This window comes from Petaurus breviceps, unplaced genomic scaffold (genome assembly GCF_028583685.1).
Source record: "Petaurus breviceps papuanus isolate PSGF00001 unplaced genomic scaffold, PetGlider_PUasm1.0 90977, whole genome shotgun sequence".
Lineage (NCBI taxonomy): Eukaryota > Metazoa > Chordata > Mammalia > Diprotodontia > Petauridae > Petaurus > Petaurus breviceps.
The window spans coordinates 6,080,264-6,095,707 of NW_027187391.1; the positions used below are offsets into that span (position 1 = coordinate 6,080,264).

At 35.8% G+C, this 15,444-nt stretch overlaps 1 protein-coding gene across 11 annotated transcripts in view; it reads left to right on the top strand.

Moving 5' to 3' along the window:
• Positions 1 to 15,444, top strand: part of REPS1 (RALBP1 associated Eps domain containing 1) — a 99,922-nt gene that overhangs the window by 22,227 nt on the left and 62,251 nt on the right. The gene's annotated exons all lie outside the window — the stretch shown is intronic.

The window sequence follows — 15,444 nt, forward strand, 5'->3', positions numbered from 1 at the left end:
TTTCCTCACCCGTTAGAATAAAGTTCCTTGTAGGTAGGGATTATTTCATTCATCTTATTTGTTTCCCCAGAGCCTAGCACAGAGTCTGGTACAAAGCAAGTACTTAATAAATACTTGTTGACATCCACCAATAAAAATGCAAAAAACTGCATAAGACCAAATACAAGATAACCTGGGGTTCTCTACTTCACTAGAGACTTCCCTTCAAGTTGACTTGAACTTTTTTTTAAACCTCTGATTTCATCTGTATAGAATTCTCAGTATAGAAATGTCCTCCAACAGTGCAGATAGGACTCTGGTCTGTAACTTACAATCTTAGGAGTCTGGAATTTATAACCTAAAGTTACCTGGGTCAGTGACTGTTAAAGTGACTTGCCTGTGGTCACAGAGGTAGTAGATATAAGAGGCAGGACTCAAACCTAGGTTTTCCTGATTTCCATGACCACTCTTTCCACTCTGCAGTGCTGCCTCTCTGGGTTCATGAGTATTTGGGGATGTGGTCCTTAACGCCTGTAACTTCTTCACTGTACTGTCATCTCATCCTCATCTCTCTCTTATCCATAAAGATAACATGTGAAACTGTCAAATTCTTTGTTAAGATCTGGGTATGCTCTTGTCTGTAACATTTCCCTGAGAGATTAGTCTGGGGGAATATTTTTCTTTATTTTTTTTTTCCTTAAAGGAGATAGTTAGTCTTGCATGGATTTGGAGTCAGGAAAGTCTGGGTTTGCATCCTAGAACTGACTAGCTGTATGACCTTAGGCAGGTTATTTGCCCTCTCACACTTAAGCTTCCTCATCTAAAAAATTGAGATTAAATAGTACTTACAGAACCTTACTCATAGGGGTGCTGCAAAGACCAAAGGAGATAATATTAGTATGCAATTTGTAGGACTTATTAAAACATAAATGCTAACTCATTATTGATGAGGGATGGTTCTTTTTTTTTTAAAGATTTTTTTCAATTACATGTACAAATAATTTATTGTTTTTTTAAATTTTGAGTTTTAAATTCCCTCCTTCCCCTCCACTTCATTGAGAAGGCAAGCAATTTGATATAGGTTATACATGTATAGTCATGCAAAATACATTTCTATATTAGTTATGTTGTAAAAGAAAACACAGACCAAAAAAAAAGAACTAAGAAAAATAAAGAAAGTAAAATTATGCTTCCACCTGCATTCAGACTATCAGTTCTTTCTTTGGAGGTGGATAGCATTTTTCATCATAAATCTTGGGATTGTCTTGGATCATTGCATTGCTGAGAATAGCTAAGACATTCACAGTTGATCTTTGTACAATATTGCTGTTACTGTTCACACTGTTCTCCTGGTTCTGCTCACTTTGTATCAGTTCATGTAAGCCTTTTCCAGGTTTTTCTGAAAGCATTTCGCTCATCATTTCTAGTAGCACAATAGTATTCCATCACAATCATATACCACAACTCGTTTAACCATTCCCCAATTAATAGGCATCCTTCCAATTTCTAGTTCTTTGCTACCACAAAAGAATTGCTACAAATGTTTTTTTAAATATAGGTCCTTTTCCTTTCCTTTTTTTTTTTTTTTAAACTCTTTGGGATTCAGACCTAAGCATTATGCTGTCAAAGGGTATGTGCAGTTTTATAGCCCTTTTAGAACTGATCTAATTTTTTTCTCCTCTTATAGAAATGAGTGACCACCAGATAAATATGAAAGAAAGAACAGTAATATTGCCTTATGTGGCTGCCTTTTTTCTTTTTTATTCTTCCCACTGGAGGCTTCCTTTTTCTGGTATACTTACACTGCCTAAAATCCTTTTTTTATTAACTATTTGCATGTCTCCTCATACTGAGCAGTCAGGGATTGTAATTATTTATCTGATCCAGGGGTAGATATGGCCTCAGTATTAAATGTATTTCTCCCATCTTCTAAATGGACACACCAGATATGTGACCTTGATCAACTCATTAACCACCACCTTCCTCAGTTTCTTCAACTGTAAAATAAGAAAAATTATAATACTTAATTCACATGGTGGTGAGGATCAAATGAGATAATATTTGTAAAGCAGTTAGTATAGTCTCTCCTACATAGTAGCCATTAACGTTGCCTTTCCTGCCCCTCTAGTTTTATTTAAAATTTTAAGTTTTGTTTTTACCATCAAGGGTGAATAGAACAAACACTGTTTTTGCATTATATTTCTGGTTGTGTTACTGAAAGGGGTAGGGATAATGTTGAAGAGAAAGGGGATCAGAGGAGCACTAGAATTGGTCCAGAAGTATATAGGGGAGAAGGAGCAAGTAGCTGTGTTGAAGGATATACAATTTTGAGGGAATGATTCTGAGAGAACATAAAAGGGGGAGAGAGGGTAAAGGTTTTGAAAAAAACTCAAACCATAATACTTTCAATCTGTAACTTACTCACCCATATTCATATTTTCATGGTTATATATATATTTTTCTGAGACTACATATAAATCAAGGTCATCTTAATGAGATTATTAGAAGGGAAAAAGTAGGCTTTTGCAAACAATATTCCATGTCTTTACAGTCTCACAATGACTGCAAGGTGTACTGATGACAAAATTCCACTCTTTTTATCATTTGCTATCTGTTTTTTAAAAAATTGATATGAGAAAAATAATTTTTAAGGCTTTTTCCCAGCAAGGTATCTCTTGTGTGTGCGCTTGTGTGCATGTGTGTTTGTGTGTGTGTGTGTGTGTTTTATTTCAACAACTTGACCCTCAGATTATTAAGAAAAAAAAAGATAGTGTATGGTTTCAAGTTGTAGAATACTGCAGTTTCTGAAGAACTGAGGTTAAGGCTCACCCATGTAACAATAGCAAGATTCAAAGTGTGCAGTGAGTGGGCTGCAAAACATTACAAACAAGGAATTGTGTGGAAGAAGTGGTGTTTGCGATATCATCGGGGAAATATATTATTGGAGGGGAAATGATGAGCAAGACTTGTAGTGAGAGCAAGAGACAGCTGATGGACAGCTCATGTATTTTGGTATCCATGCAATTTCAAGAGACTATAAGAAAGGCCCTTAAACATTTTGGGGTGAATTCATGAGAGGGACATCAATACCCTCATTTACATAGTCTTTTACCAAGTTTCTAGGTAAAGCATAATAAAAGGACAGAGAACTTAGTACTAACCTTGTTCTTTTTTTGTGTTTAGTGTAGGCAGGATTAGTTAAAATTATTCCTTAACTGTTTCTGGATGATGGCAAGCAAATCTTACAGTAATTGCAATTGATCTGTCCAACAAATGTTAGCTATTGATAAGGAGAAGCCGATTTTTTAAGAACAGCACATACATGGATCTTACTGTACTTTTTTTTTTTTTACCTTTTTTTGTTTGTTTTTTGGAGGGGGGAGGGCAGGACAGTTGGGGTTAAGTGACTTGCCCAAAGTCACATAACTAGTAAGTGTTAAGTGTCTGAGACATTTAAACTCAGGTCCTCCTGACTTAAGGGCCAGTGCTCTATTCACTGTGTCACCTACCTGTCCTACTGTACTTTCAAAGGGGTTTGTTGTATTTATAGTGGTGTTTGGTTATATTGTATTAGCGATGTTAATTTAACAACAACAAATGAGATATGTTGCAAGATATTATGCCAGTTGCAAGATATTATATATACAAAGACAAAAAGTTGCCTTTAAGCAGCTTACATTTTTTTTGGCGGAGGATACAGTGTGTACGCAAATATATTACAAGGTAATTTGAGGAAAGAGAGAACCTTAACAACTAGAGCTGAAAGGAACCTTAGAGGTCATCTAGGCCAAACCCTTCATGTTAGAGATTAGAAAACTGAGTCTCAGAAAGGTGAGGGATTTCTGTATCTAGCTCAGTCTTTCTGTCTTAACCCAGCTCTCATTCTTGGGAATTTGAGTATACATAAGGAAAAAACAAACATTGATCTGTTTTATTCCCGATATGAGACTGCTTTACAAATAAGTTACTTGAAAAAAGTCAAGATTTCACCCATCAACCCATTATATGTACTCAAATATCCTAGTTTTCCAGATTATAGAGTTCACCTCTTAAAACCCGTATCTTTACTTTCACCAGTCGTCCACAAGTATGGATCTTACTTTAAATTTCACACTACTCATAATTTTACCACTAACATGATTCTGAACTCTGAAATTTCCCTTTCTTATCCTGTCCTTCCAAGTTGTCCTTCTTTCATTCTAAACCAATTGTTTCCTCATCACCTCAACTACTAGTCCCTCTCCTCCTCCCCATTCTACAAGTCCTTTATCACCCCTGCTCTGGCTTCACTTTTTTTTTCCTTCATAATCTTGGCCCTACAGAAGTCCAATGCAATTATATATTCTCATGTACTCTTGAATCCCTTGTCCTATCACCACCTATCTCTTGCCAGATCTCAAAGGTGGATACTTTGAACGCTGCTGAAAAAAAAAAAGTCATACATATCCTTGGTAACAGGAGTCTACTAGTCTCAACACAGCTATCCTTATATTCCTCCCCACATTATAGCAACAAAGATCTCCTTATGTAAACAGATCATAGGTTATATAGATAGGAACTATAGGCTAGGTTATATTGACAGAGATGTAGTAAACCTCAAAGGAAGAGAGGTTGCTGAATGAAGATGGTAAAAGAAAAGATGTGGGTTTGTTAAAGAGGAACAAAGAGTACATTTGCTCCTCATGAGCCAGAGTGTTTGGAAATGTGACAGAAACTAGAGAGGGTATAGTTTTTGGGCAGGATTACCTAAACTAATAGGTGGAGGGAAGTATTGCAGATATCGTTTTACTTAGATTTTAGCAAAGCTTTTTGATACTATTCTTTTGAAGAAGATGGAGAGATATGTATTGGGCAATTGTAGATGGATTTATAATTAATTGAATGTGGGACTCAAAGATTACTAATGATTCAGTGTCAGTATGAGAAGGAGGCATGCAGTGGAATTATTTTTTTTTTGCCTTTTGGAGGCTAGTTGGGGTTAAGTAACTTGCCTGAGGTTACATGGCTGGTTTTTTTGTGTGGGTGTTAAGTATCTGAGGCTGGAACCAAACTCTGATCCTCCTACTCCAGGGCTGGTGCTTTTAATCACTGGGCCACCTAGCCGCCCCAGTGGAATTCTTAAGAGATTTGTGCTTGTCCCTCTGCAGTTAAACATCTTTATCAGTGACATGAATAAAAAGCACAGTTAGTATTCTCATCATATTTGCACATGACACAAAACTCAAAGGGATAGCTAACACATTGGATGATAGGATCTAAAAGAACCTTGACAGGCTAGAACATTGAAATCTAAAAAGATGAGATTCAGTAGGAATGAATTTAAAGTCTTACACTTAAATATAAAAAGTCAGTGTCATGGGTGTATGATGTAGAAAATAGAAAACATTGCTAGACAGAAGTTATGTAAAATTTGGAGATTTTAAGGCAGGCTTAGTAAGAGTATAGAAATAAGAAATTGATAGTCCTGTTATAGTCTGTCCAAGTCAGACCACTTCTAGACTATTTGTGTTCAGTCCTGGTGCAGTGATTTAAGAACATTGATAAGCTGGAAAGTGTTCAGAGGTGGGTGACAAGAGTAATGAATGACTAGTTATCCTGGAGCCTAACTGAATTCATAGTATTTCCTTTGCTTCATTCAAATATTGTGGAGGATGGTGCATACTGAAGAGATACTCCAAATATGGAATGTATTCTCAACTCCCTGTTGTACTTGATGGTAAAAAGCCTGGTGTTTGAAGCCCCAACAGGGCCCTGGATATGCCTAACATCTGGGTATTTAATAGTTATGAAGAGTTGTAGTAGAGATGTTTTTTCAAATATTTTGACAAATAAAGTAGTCATCTTTATTAGTAGTAGTAACAGGCTTTAGGGTGAAGAAGTCTCCAGTCTCAATCCCTCAGAGGCAGTAAAATTGGAGCCTTACTTTCCCAGTGCAGGAATGACAAAGTGGGAAGCAGAAGGTCTTAGTCTAGGAATTTTATGTCAGCAATGACCCACCCTTCCCCCCCACCCTGGCATTATAAAATAACATTGGTCAGGGCCACCTTACATGGGTTGATCTCCAGTAAGCTTTGTTCTTGCTTCTGAGTCTTTAAATTTCTTTCCCCCTCCCCAAGAATTTATTTATTTTTAGTTTTCAACATTCGTTTCCACAAGATTTTGAGTTCTAAATTTTCTCCCTATCTCTCCTCTACCCCCCACCCCAAGATGGCAAGCATACTGAATACCTCTTCCCCTAGTCTGCCCTCTCTTATACCCCCCCCATCCCTTCTCTTACCCCTCTTACCCCTTACTTTTTTATAAGGCAAGATGGATTTCTATACCCTGTATATCTTATTTCCTTGGTGCTTGTAACAATTTTTTAACATTTGTTTTTAAAACTTTTGAGTTTTAGATACTCTCCCTTCTTCCCTCCTCACCCACCCCCACTAGGAAGACAAACAATTCAGTATAGGTTATATATGAATAGTTACGTAAAACATTTCCATAGTAGTCATATTATGAAAGACTGACTATATTTCCCTCCACCCTATCCTGCCCCTGTAGTAGCAAGCACCCCAAGCATCCCAAGGGTGGCTGCCAATACAGGTTCTTGGATCTGCTTTGTTAAAGGAAAGCAACTCAAAATGGGTTAACAAGCTTACTTTAATCAGTCAAATATGTATCGTTTACCTAGTTCAGGGGAAAGAGGTCAGCACCTCAAACTTCAGAGTATACAGACAGAATTATCAAGACAGAGAAACAGATCAAGTAGACAGTTTCCAAACTGTCCAACCATTACATCCATACCAAATCAACATCTGGGTTTTTCAAAGCCGGGGGACTCTCAACAACGGCTTCCCAGAGTTTCATGTGATCAAATCACAGCAACACTTCTCAAAGTGAGCCCCAAAACAAAGCTACACATCAGGGCTTATATAGCCTTCTCCTGGCTCAGAGAATGTAACAACCTTATTGACCCACTGGCCAATCAAAAAGTATCTACTGAAAAACAAGCCTCCCACCCCAGGCTCCAGGTGCACTTTAGCCTAGGGGCAGGGAAGATCTTCAAAATTTACAATCCCATTACAGCCCCACCCATTTATTTTGTTTTCTCCTTTGAACCCTGTCCCTTTTCAAAAGTGTTTGCTTCTGACTACCCTGTCCCCCAATATGCCCTCCCTTCTATAATCCCCCCTTTCCCCCCCATCTTATCCCCTTCTCCCCTACTTTCCTGTGGGGTAAGATGCCCAATTGAGTGTGTATATTATTCCCTCCTTAAGCCAAATCCCTTGAGAGTAAGGTTGACTTATTCCCTTTCACCTCCCTGCTCTTCCCCTCCATTGTAATAGCATTCTCTTACCTCTTTTATGTGAGATAATTTACTCTATTCTATCTATCCCTTTCTCCTTCTCCCAATATATTCCTCTCTCACCTCTTAATTTTATTTTTTTAGATATTATCCTTTCTTAATCAGCTCACCCTGTGCCCTCTATGTATACATATACGCACATCCACACACGTATACACACACATACACCCACCAATGCACACGTATATATGTACATATAGATATATATTCCCTTCAACTATCCCAATGCTGAGAAAAGTCTCATGAGTTACAAATATCGTCTTTCCATGTAGGAATATAAACAGTTCAACTTTAATAAGTTCCTAATGATGTGGAAATAAAGTCAGGATAACACAAGATTGAACAGCTTCTACAATAAGGGATTGAAGGGCTTAGAATATAATATTCCTTTTTTTTGGTGGTTAATAACAAAACTGTTAATTATATGGAAACTTAAAGTAACTTTTGATTTCACCACAAATTAAGGTCTTGACCCAGTATTTGGGAGTTTTTAGATCATGTCTAACTTTACATTTTCTACCAATAGTCATAAAATATTAAATTTTAGTTAAAACAACACTTGGGGGAAAAGAAACCTTAGTAAAAAGATGTCATCTTTCTAAATAAAAAAAATATGAGCAGATTTATGCTCATAATTACATTACTAAGCTGAAAGTTTGTAAAATCCAAGGAAACAATTTATAGTATCTAGCTTCCTTTTTCAATATGGTAGGATCATAGACTTAGAGGTAGATCAGGAATTTAGAAGTACTCTTAAATAAAAACCTCATTTTACATGTTAGGAAACAGGTCCAAAGGGGTTAAATGACTTGCTGAAGGTCACACTGGAAGTAAGTAGCGAAGCCAGAATTCAAAATAATCACTACTACAGAGTTAGAGCTTATTTCATTATGCTACTGATGCCTCTTAATTACATTTTTGAATTTGATTCAGTAGTTATGGATACAAATGAGTTAGCTTAACAAATTATATTTTAAGATAATCAAGTTGCTTTGGATATTGGAGAGAAACTAGAGGGGATTTTTGTTTTGTTTTGTTTTGGTGGAGTAAAAGACATGCATTCTATTTTTTTCCTTTAGGCAGATTATAATCAGTTTCCTATCAAATTGTTTAGTGTGAGCAGTTAAAACAGATCTATCCTGCTGTTTTTCTAGACTAGTAAGAAAATAGAATTTTCTCTGAAAATTCATAATGAACAGTGTAGGAATTTGATGGAAAAAAATGATGGTTTCTTTTTCATCTTCTCATAACTTAGCAAATGTAAATGTTTCTGAGATACAGCTAACTATATTTTTCAACAATTACCTGAGATCTGACTTGATTCTACAAATATTCTACGTATCTTTCAGGGAACTTTTGTCCAGATTTCTTAAGAATATTATGGTAAATGAGAGTTTTCATTATAAGAAAAAAAGGTTGAAAAAGATTGTTTTATATTGTGGAGATAAGTTGTATTACTTTTTTTCTCGCCTCTCCCTATTTTAGAAAATATGGATAGGAGAGGAGGAAAGTTTGTGTTTTCAGAGTTTCAGAAGCCTATAGTCTGTGACACCCATGCAGTAAATAATTTTGGGATAATATGGCCAAGGTCAGTCCTAGCTAAGAAAAATAAGTTTCTCAGTTTATTACTACTCTGCATTTGTGATACTTTAGGAAATACTGTGCCAAACAGTATGGGGGTGGGAGAGAGTTATAACAATTGCCACCCACGGGTCTCTCACTTCACCAAGAAGTTGCTATGGTATGAGGTGGCCTGGCTTAGCAGTCATGTAGCCTGGGAAACCCTGGGAACATTCTCTAGGGCCTTGGACTCCTAGCAACTTAATGAACTCTTAGTGGGGGAGGGCCTCAAAGCAGCTTCCCTCACTAGCTTTTCTTATACAACCCTGGTGTTTCCCAGGGCTGGCCTTCTATGTTAAGTTATGGAATACTCAAAAATATCCACTTACTGCCTATCATTCCATCATTTTAAATTAATTTCTTCAAGTATAAAAGACTTTAAGATGTAAGTACAATGTATATAATACACCAAGGTAGGGACATAGATAAAGCAATGCATTTTATATTGGTACAATCAGCCAGAGACTTTCTGTTTAGCTTTAAGGTGTGCTAGAAAATTAAATTTGCGTCATGTAAGTTAGTTTCATCTCATATAGAATATAAAAACTTAATGCCTTAGAAATATGAAAAAATGTAGTGGGGCCAGCTTGATGCAGTTAGGTAGAAATAGCAGGATATATGAGGTACAAATATTTTCACTTTTTAAATAGAACATATCTAGGAACGTGTACTAACACCTCAACAGTGTTAGGCCATCAGGAAGAATGTGTGAATAAGGAAGACAATCACCATAAAAACATAATAGCTTAATTGTATGCCCCATCTTTAGTCATTAAATTATTTTTGTGTCACCCTCTTCCTTCCTTTACCCCTGAAATATTCCATTCCTTTTTTTTTTTTTGTAAAAAAAAAATCCTGTTTCCTAACTTTTTTTAGTTACCTTTTCTGTTATGGTAAACAAATATATGCCCTTTAGTGGCAGAAACAGGAACTTCTGGCCCTCAACAGATTTTCTTTAAAAATGAGTATTCACAGGCACTTCTTGTAAATGTCTGCTGCTAGAGGACTTTTTCTTTTCAGATCCTACCTTGATACTGACACTTGCATTTTTATAGTTCTAGACAATTATCATTTGACTTCAAATTTTATTTCACTACCACTGTTCTTTCTTATGAAACTACTGAGTATATGATGTGATATATAACATTTTGGGGTGGAGAAGAATAGATGATTATAGAATTTCAGGAAGACGGTATAAATTAACTAGTCAATATAAAACAGTGGGGTTCCACTTGAGAAACAAAATCAGAAGCCTCCTTCACATCAGGATCCTCTGCCTTCTGCTACTGCAATCACCTGAGGGATTTCCATATGAGAAGTATAATTTTCAGAGATGATGTTCTCTGTTTAATATATAAACTTTTTCATATTTGGTACCTTTGCCTTATCTTCTAGCAGTCATAGGACTCTTCCCATTCTTTTAATCCCTGTGATTCAAAACAGTTCTACTTAAAGACTTTCCCCCTGCTGTTCTCATCCCTATCCAGTTCTGTGCTTTCTTTTGTTTTTATATTCCTGTACCTTCTAGGACTTTCCTCTTACTCTCTTTGAAAAACTCCTAGTATATTGTTAGTAAATTCCCTGTCACTCTTGATTACCTAAACTTGTTTGGTGTTCAAAGCAATGTGGTATTCTGAAGAAACTTCATTCCTAGACATACTCTTCACTAATGGCTACTTTTTGTATTTGTTCCTGAACACACGGGGTGAGGAGAACAATCAGCATACTTCTTCATCATTACTACTGTAACTTAAAGAACTTTGCTCTGCCACTATGTATCACTCAGTAACTTCTTCTCCTTTGGAAAATACACTATCCTATTATCTCACTTTGACCAGATCCTTGTTGCTGTATCTATTAAACTCCAAGTTACTTTTCTTTTTTTCTTAACCTGGTTCATTACCTTGTTTATGGTTTTCCTCTACTACAATCTCTGCCTATCCTTGGTGATTTTGGTATACACCTTGATGTACTTTGGAACACCCTGGCCTCCCAATTTATCAGCCTCCTTAATTGCCATGGTCTCTGTATTATACTTGTTTATTTGGAAAGAACGATGCCTTTTGGCTTGCCTTTATTTTCATTTTGAATTTAGCAAATAATAGCAAACATGGACTTCCTTATACCAAGAACAAAAAAAAGAGGACTGCATATGACACTGTGAATCTGTTATTTACAACTTATTAAGAAATGTTAGGTAATATATTGAATAGAGTGCTACACTTGTATTCAGAAAGATCTGAGTGCAGATCCAGCATCTCTCAGATATTTAATACCTATGTGACCCTGAGCATCACTCAATTTCTCTCAGCCTCAGTTTCCTCATCTGTAAGGTTGTGAGAATGGAATGGCCTTATTTATGTTTTAGAAGTATTGAAACACTACATAAATGCTAGTTGTTTTTTATTATATTATTATTATTTAACACACTATTAACACAGCCTTGCTTATTTGTGTCCTTTTCTGTGTGTTTAAATTGTTTTTAAAATTCTGAACCTAAATACTAAAAATAGCATTTCTCTATATACAGCAGAACATTAGAGGCTTGTATATGAAATTGTGAATTTCAGTTCATATCACTTTTTTAAAAAGTATGTGATAAATTCTGTTACTTTCAAAATTATCCTGTTTAAAAATTTTTTTCCTGTTTATTGGTACTTTTTGAACTTCTGTTTTCTTCTCTTCATTTTAATGATCTTCTTTGTTGGTGTATCACTTTTACTAAACCCCTGACCCACTTCTTTCCCCCAACTTAGAGAAAGGAAGGACAGAAAAACTCCTTGTAATAATAAATAAGTATATTTTAAGCAAAATCCCCTAGTGGCCACATCCAAAAACATGTCTATGTACTTTATGTCCTTTATCTCTCTGTCAGGAAGTAGGCAATATAATCTATCAGAGGTCTTCTGGAGATTTAGTTGGTCATTGCTTTGATCAGATTTCTTAAATATTTCAAAACTGGTTTACTTTGTTGCTTTCCTTGTATATGTTGCACTCCTGGATTTGTTCACTTTGCTCAAAAAAGTCATGGTATTCAGAAAGTCTAATAATTTTTTAAATTATTTCTCCTTGATCTGTTTTCCAGGTGTATTTCTGATATCAAAATAGCTTATGATTTCTTCTGTTTTTAAAAATCTTTTGAATTTGTCACAATATTTTTTGACATCTCATGAATTATTGATTTCAATTTAGTCTATTCTAGCATTCAGGGATACTATTTTGTGATAAGATTTGCTACTTTCTTTTCTAAGTTATTTAATTCTTTCATTTCTTTTCTCCAGAGCCTTTACATAATTTTAAAAATCTCTTGCTTTGTTTATTCTGAATATTATCATATTCATTTTGGAAAATCCAGTTTGTTTGTTTTTTGCCTTTGAATCTCTGGATTTGTTAGGAATTTATTTATTTTTAGTTTACATCATTCAGTTCCACAAGCTTTGGAATTCCAAATTTTCTCCTGTTATCTCCCCTCTTCCCTCCCTAAGACAGCGTGCAATCTGATATAGGCTCTACATATAATTCACATTAAACATATTTCACATTAGTCATGTTGCATAACCAATGGAATAAACCATGAGAAAGAAGAAACAAAACAACAACAAAAAAAAGAGAGCAAATAGTATGCTTCTATCTTCATTCAGACTCTAATTCTTTCTCTGGATGTGGATAGCATTTTCCATCATGAGCTTTTAGGAGCTGTCTTAGTACCTTGTATTACTGAGAAGAGCCAAGTCTTATCAAATTTAGTAATTTCACAGTGTGATTGCAACTGTGTACAATGTTCTTGTTCTGCTCCCCTCACTCAGCATCAGTTCATATAAGTCTTTCCAGTTTTTTCTGAAATTGTCCTGCTCATCATTTTTCATAGCTCAATAGTATTCCATTGCATTCATATACACAACTTATTTAGCCATTCCCCAATTGATGATCATCCTCTTAATTTCCAGTTCTTTGCCACCACAAAAAGAGCTGCTATAAATATTTTTATACATTTGGGTCCTTTTCCCGTTTGTTTGATCTCTTTTGGGATATAGCCCTAGAAGTGTGGTATTGCTGGATCAAAGGGTATGCACATTTTTATAGCCCTTTGGTCATAGTTCCAAATTGCTCTCCAGAATGGTTGGATCAGTTCACAGCTCTACTAATAATCAGTAGTGTTCCATTTTCCCCATATCTACTCCAGCATTTATAATTTTCCTGTTTTGTCATGTGTAATAACTTTCTTTATTCTAGTTGGTGTTTTCTTTGATTTACTCATTTCTCCAGCATTAGTTCTTAGATTGACTTTGGGCCCTCCTTCCCCCTCTCTTTGGGTTGAGATGATTGGCACTGCTTGGTTTGCTTTGGGTCCCTTGGGCATAGGCTAGACCAATGCTGGATCTCAAAATTCACAGCCCTGGATCTTTAGGGTCTGGAGTATGAGGGACTTAAACCCTTGTTTCCTACCCTCAGTATAGCATCTCTCTGGTCCCTATCCTTTGTTATTCACCTAGGCTTCCAAAGTCCCTACCATGAGACATTTTTAGGTGAGATTTCTGTTTTTGTTTCTTCTGGACATAAAGCCATATGGGCTTTATGTGTCCCATTTCTAAGTGTGCTGGCACTCATTTTTACTTAAGAGTTCCCTCCCCTATTTATTGCTCCTGGACTCCTGACTGATTTTTTTTGGTACAGTTTTTAGGGTAGAAAAAAATCACTTACTATAGTGTCTCATTGACTTTCTTGATCATTATTTGGTCTGATGCAAACTTTAGTCGGTCAGTAAGCATTTATTAAGCATCTACTGTGTGCAAAATTCTGGGTTTTTTTCAGGCAACCATCTTGGAAGGAAGTCTTGCGCATATATGTGTATACATATATATATATATGTATATATATATATATATATATAATTTATTTATTTATTTATATTTGCTTTTTGGAGGGGGAAGGTAGGGCAACTGGGGTTAAGCGACTTGCCCACGGTCACACGGCTAGTTTTTGTGTTAAGTATCTGAGGCCGGACTTGAACTCAGGTCCTCCTGACTTCAGGGCTGGTGCTCTATTCACTGCACCACTCAGCTGCCCTGCATATATATTTTTTAAATGTTTTTTTTTTTTATTAATGCTCTTTTCTTCTTTGTATCATTTTTTTTTTAAAAGCAATCGGGGTTAAGTAACATGCTCAAGGTTACATGGCCATTTATTTCTGGGTGTGGTGCTAAGTATCAGAACCCGGATTCGATCCCAGGTCATCCTGACTCTTGGGCTGGTGCTCTTACTCACAGAGCCACCTGGCCACGCCCCTTTTGTATCATTTTTGTATGCCTTCATTAATGATTGATCATAAATTATTTGCTTCAACATAATTATTCACTTGAAATGCTGTATAATATTTATTGAATGCCTTTTAAAATTCGTTTTTTCACCACATAACCATTCACAAGAATAGTTGCTTCTTAGATCTCACTGTGATCCCAAACTGTTCCACCTGTAGGATCTTGAAGTCTAAAGTTCTCTTCTGGTCATTCTGTTGTCTTTCTGTCTCTCTTCTGTTCTCCTAAACCCTGCTATGACTTCTTATCCTGTATAATTTTTGGTTCTCTAAGGACATTCTAATTTTACTTTTCCTCTCTTCAGTTGAAACTGTATAAACAGTTAAAAAGGTCTTTTCTTCTATTGCTTGATTTCTTATCCCCTTATCCTTGCATTGTTCATGCCTTACTAGTTCTTAAGCTTGTCGACCCCCTTCCCCCTTCCATCATCCACCTTTCCCACTCCTATTTCCTTTATCTCTCTGTCAGGAAGTAGACAATATACTCTATCATAGGTCCTCTGGAGATTTAGTTGGTCATTGGTTTGATCAGACTTCTTAAATATTTCAAAACTGGTTTACTTTGTTGCTTTCCTTGTATATGTTGCACTCTTGGATTTGTTCACTTTACTCATCACTCAATTTCTTAACATCCAGGATTCTCTGAATTATTTTTTTTTTCTGTAATTCTTATAGCCTATTAGGAAGTCACAAAATTCTACTAATTGAATCCACTACAAATTTTTATTACCTAAGTTCATTTGGGCTTTATTACTACACAGCAATTCTTTTATTCATCTTTGGTAGTCAGTGTGTGAAATTCCTCATAGCATTTCTTCCAGACCTTTTCTTTTCTTTTCTTTGAAACTCCCCAGCTCTACTCCATGCCCCTCTCCCACTAATCTTTCCTTTCTTCATATCTTAAAACTCCTTTGCATCTTTACTTGACTCCTCTTTCTCTTTTTGGCCTAACTTCAAAAGATGAGTTGTAGTCCTTCAGTTTTAGGAAGTCTTGTTTTATTTTAATCTCTCCCACCATATCAAATGCCTTCTGAATCTACCATACTGGTCACTGTCATTCTATTAAATTAATCATTAAGAAAGGCAGCAAATAGAGTTTCATTATTAGTTGTCTTAATAAAACCTATAGGGGAAATATGGAATAGAATGAAATTATGGAAGAAGGTAGATTTTAGATGTA